Source organism: Pseudophryne corroboree, assembly GCF_028390025.1.
Source record: "Pseudophryne corroboree isolate aPseCor3 chromosome 3 unlocalized genomic scaffold, aPseCor3.hap2 SUPER_3_unloc_32, whole genome shotgun sequence".
In the NCBI taxonomy this organism is placed as follows: Eukaryota; Metazoa; Chordata; class Amphibia; order Anura; family Myobatrachidae; genus Pseudophryne; species Pseudophryne corroboree.
In genome coordinates this window covers 376,394-381,841 of record NW_026967522.1, presented here as the reverse complement: position 1 = coordinate 381,841, position 5,448 = coordinate 376,394, and the positions used below count along the sequence as shown (strand labels likewise).

At 45.4% G+C, this 5,448-nt stretch overlaps 1 pseudogene; it reads left to right on the top strand.

The window, feature by feature from the left end:
• The first annotated feature begins 294 nt into the window (after positions 1-294).
• LOC134984052 (5S ribosomal RNA) lies at positions 295-413 on the top strand (annotated as a pseudogene).
• The last annotated feature ends 5,035 nt before the right edge of the window (positions 414-5,448 follow it).

Sequence of the window (5,448 nt, the reverse complement as noted above, 5' to 3'; positions counted from 1 at the left end):
TACTGTAGACACTTTTTTTTTTTATTGTTTTGATTATTGTGGGCACCACAAAGCCCTCTTGTTGCTCAGGCTATTTGAGAGCATAACTGCAATGGAGTTTGAGTTTGGGAATCCTAACCCCAAGACCCCACAGTCATTATTACTGCCTCAAATCACCACTGACTAGATCCCTCAGCAACAATCTAGCAATTTATTGTATCAACTTATTGCACAAATATAACCTGGTATTTATTCTGTGATTGACATTCTGGGTCCCAATACAATCGGTCAACGGTGCGCCTAGGAGACAGACTTACCTACGGTCAGACCGCACTGAGTATGCCCAAACTCGTCTGATCTTGGAACCCAAGCACTGCAGGGCCTGGTCAGTACCTGGATGGGGAACCACCAGGGAATACTAGGTACCGTAGGTATTTTACTCTCTAGCAGTTAAAACACTTTGGGGCCCAGTGCATTAACCTAGTCACAGGTTACAGCATTTATCAGATTATATCGGACTCGAGGTAGTGACCTCACTCATATAAAAATCAGATCATAGAGGATCTGTATGATTTATCTTTGTGAATGAGGTTTTATTTATTTTCGACCACTTAAATCATTATTCTGCCCATAACAGGCACATTAGTACATGTGAACACCCATGTTCTTTAATTATTGATGCCAGCTCTCGTCTTCTCTTAAAGTATACATTAATAAAAGTTATGTCTTAATAATTTCATCATTTCCCCAAAAAAATTTCACGTTTTCAAGTGTGCCCAGGAAAAGGCTTATAGTTGCTTTTTTTTTTTGTCCTTTGTTCTCTTTGAAGGACCATACTTTGTTGTTTCATAATAACAGGACACCACAGGCTACTCCCCCTGTATAAAAATAATAACAGGACACCACAGGCTGCTCCCCCTGTATAATAACAACAACTGTACACCACAGGCTGCTGCCCCGGTAAAATAATAACAGGACACCACAGGCTGCTCCCCCTGTATAATAATAATAACAGGGCACCACAGGCTGCTCCTCTTGTATAATATTAATAACAGGTCACCACAGGCTGCACCCCCTGTATAATACTAATAACAGGGCACCACAGGCTGCTCCTCCTGTATAATAATAATAACAGGGCACCACAGGCTGCTCCTCTTGTATATTAATAATAACAGGGCACCACAGGCTGCTCCCCCTGTATATTAATAATAACAGGGCACCACAGGCTGCTCCTCCTGTATATTAATAATAACAGGGCACCACAGGCTGCTCCCCCTGTATATTAATAATAACAGGGCACCACAAGCTGCTCCCCCTGTATATTAATAATAACAGGACACCACAGGCTGCTCCCTCTGTAAAGTAAGACGCCATTACCTGATCTCCACGGACACTGGGAGGCTGCAGCAGTCGATGAAAACTCACTTCCTGTATGTGGAACGCACAGTCCGGAAGTAAGGTGGAACGCACAGGCCGAAAGTAGTGTATGATTGGCAAGGGCTGCTACCTGGTTACTGGCCCCTCCCCTCCTCTACACCACCCACAGCCCAGCCCTCTGTAATACTTCTTACCATACATGTCCTCAGTGTAGGAGGCCGGCGGCCATTTTCTTGTAGACCAGTCCGGCAGCAGCAATGGCCGTGTAGTGACGTCAGGAGCGGCGGCCATTTTCCCCTGGTCTGAGCTCCGCCTTCCTTCTATCATTCCCACAAGGCAGCAGGAGCAGAGAGCAGCCATTGCTGTGTCTGGCAGCAGGTAATGATATTATTATTATTATTCTATAGGCTGAGCAGCTCTGGTGTCAGGTTCTGTACTACAGGGGGAGCAGCCTCTGGTGCCTTGTTATAGTGCAGCTGGAGCAGCCTCTGGTGCTGCATTATCCCTGTACAGGTGGCTGACACTCTAGTGTCCTATTACTGTAATACAGGTGGCGCAGACCCCGCCGTTCCCGTAATACAGGTGGCGCAGACCCCGCTGTTACCGTAATACAGGTGGCACAGACCCCGCCATTACCGTAATACAGGTGGCACAGACCCCGCCTTTACCGTAATACAGGTGGCGCAGACCCCGCCGTTACCGTAATACAGGTGGCGCAGAGCTCGCCGTTACAGTAATACAGGTGGCGCAGACCCCGCCGCTGCCGTAATACAGGTGGCGCAGACCCCGCCGATCCCGTGATGAAGGTGGCGCAGACCGTGCCGTTACCGTAATACAGGTGGCGCAGACTCCGCCGTTACCGTAATACAGGTGGCGCAGACCCCGCCGTTACCGTAATACAGGTGGCGCACACCCCGCCGGTACCGTAATACAGGTGGCGCAGAATCCGCCGTTTTCGTAATACAGGTGGCGCAAGACCCAGCCATTACCGTATTACAGGTGGCACAGATCCCACCGTTACCGTAATTCTATATACGGGACATTACAGGTGTTGTGTCCTGTGGCATTGTGCTGTACAGGGGGAGCGGCCTGTGTTGTCATAATATACAGGGATAACATTTTGTCTTGTCATAGTATACAGGAGGAGCAGCCTGTGTTGCAATAATATACAGGGGTAGCATTCTGTGTTGTCATAATAGACAGGAGGAGCAGCCTGTGACATCCTACTCTACAGGAGGAGGAGCCTATGGTGTCCTGTTGTTGTTGTTATTATTATTATACAGGAGGAGCAGCCTGTGGTATCCTGTTATTATACGGAGGGAGCGACCTGTGGTGTACAGTTATTTATTATTATTATTATACAGGGGAAGCAGCCTGTGGTGTTCTATTATTATTATTATTATTATACAGGGAGAGCAGCATGTGGTGTCCTGTTATTATACAGGAGGAGCAGCCTGTGGTGTCCTGTTGTTATTATTATACAGGGAAAGCATTATTATTATTATTATTATTATTATTATTATTATTATAATACAGGGGGAGTAGCCTGTGGTGTGCAGTTACTGTTGTTGTTGTTGTTATTATTATTATTATTATTATTATACAGGAGGAGCAGCCTTTGTTGTCCTATTATTAATATTATAGAGAAGGAGTAGCTAATCGTGTCCACTTATTATTATACAGAGGCAGCAGCCTGTGGTGTTTTGTCATCATTATTATTATTATTATTATTATTATTATTATTATTATACAGAAGGGAGCGGCCTGTTGTGTCCTATTATTATTATTTTTTTTGCAGATGGAGCAGCCTGTGGTGTCATTTTATTATTATTTTAAAGGAAGAGTAGAATGGGGGTTCCTGTTGTTGTTATTAGTATAATACAGGGGGAGCAGGTTTTTGTGTATGGTTATTATTATACAGGGACAGCAGCTTGTGGTGTCCTGGTATTATTATTATTATTATTATTATTATACATTGGGAGTGGTGGTGATATCACAGTGACATCACTTATATCTATAGTAATAATACAGGGACATGACTGGGGAGGTGAGGGGATCTGGGAGTGTCACAGTGAAATCACATATCTATAGTAATAATACAGGGACATGACTGGGGTGATGAGGGGGATCTGGGAGCATCACAGTGACATCACTTATATCTATAGTAATAATACAGGGACATGACTGGGGAGGTGAGAGGATCTGGGAGAGTCACAGTGACATCACATATCTTTATTAATAATACATGGACATGACTGGGGAGGTGAGGGGATCTGGGAGAGTCACAGTTACATAACTTATCTGTAGTAATAATACAGGGATAGTGTTCACTCCAGAAATAGTGTTAGGCAGTGCCCTGGACTGCGGTGGCATATGTGTGCGCGCACGGCAAAGTCACGCGCGCATCCGCAAATGTTCGTTGGCATGTAAAATAGGGTTCGTGGCCATAAAACATCATTTAAGTGGGTGGTGCAGCCCACAGACGTTACTGCAGGGGATGTGGGCGGCCGGCAGCGTCACTGTTGGAAACGTTCCCAGCACCTACGATGTGCTGGGCTTTCCCCAAGCTCACTCCACTCCCCAAGCTCACTCCACTAGCATGAATGGATGCCGTGCACACGCGCAAGGCATCTTTACATGCTGAGAAGGCAGGAAGCTGACAGCAGTTTTATCAGGATGCCGCAGAAAGGGCAGGACGGATTTTGCCCTTAAAAAATCGGGCAGGGCGTGGCGCCCAGCTTAAACAGCCTATCTTGAACACTAAGGGACATGACTGGGGAGGTGAGGGGATCTCAGAGTGTCACAGTAGCATAATTTATATCTCTAGTAATAATACATAGATTTGACTGGGGAGTTTAGGGGATCTGGGAGCATCATAGTGACATACCTTATACAGGGACATGACTGGGGAGGTGAGGGGGTTTGGGAATGTGACAGTGACATCAGTTATAGATATAGTAATAATACAGGGACATGACTGAGAAGGTGAGGGCATCTGAGAATGTCACAGTGACATCACTTATATCTCTAGTAATAATACAGGGACATAACTGGGGGGTGAGGGGGATCTGGGAGCGTCACAGGGACATCACTTATATCTCTAATAATAATACAGGGACGTGACTGGAGAGGAGAGGGGATCTGGTAGCGTCACAGTGACACCACTTATATCTATAATAATAATGGGACATGACTGGGGGGTGAGGGGGTCTGGGAGTGTTACAGTTACATTACATATCTATATTAATAATACAGGGACATGACTGGGAAAGTGAGGGGATCTGGTAGTGTCACAGTGACATCACTAATATCTATAGTAATAATACAGGGACATGACTGGGGTGGTGAGGGGATCTGGGAGTGTCACAGTGACATCACTAATATCTATAGTAATAATACAGGGACATGACTGTGGAGGTGAGGGGATCTGGGAGTGTCACAGTGACATCACTAATATCTATAGTAATAATACAGGGACATGACTGGGGTGGTGAGGGGATCTGGGAGTGTCACAGTGACATCACTAATATCTATAGTAATAATACAGGGACATGACTGTGGAGGTGAGGGGATCTGGGAGTGTCACAGTGACATCACTAATATCTATAGTAATAATACAGGGACATGACTGTGGAGGTGAGGGGATCTGGGAGTGTTACAGTGACGTCACTTATATCTGTAGTAATAATACAGGGACATGACTGGGTAGGCGAGGGGGATCTGGGAGCGTCACAATGACATCACTTATATCTATAGTAATAATACAGGGACATGACTGGGTAGGCGAGGGGGATCTGGGAGCGTCACAATGACATCACTTATATCTATAGTAATAATACAGGGACATGACTGGGGAGGTTAGGGGATCTGGGAGCGTCACAGTGACATCACTTATTTATTTTTCATCCACTAGGGGGCACTGTAGTACTCTTAGGATATGGACAGTGTGTTAGCAGATATAGGCACATTTAAATATTTAAATGTGTAACCCTCTTCCCCCCTCCTCCATACTTCCAAGATGCCTCAGTGTTTTTTTTTTGCCTTCATCAGGCAAGGTCACAACCGGGAGTCATTCCAGGGTTTACTTTTACT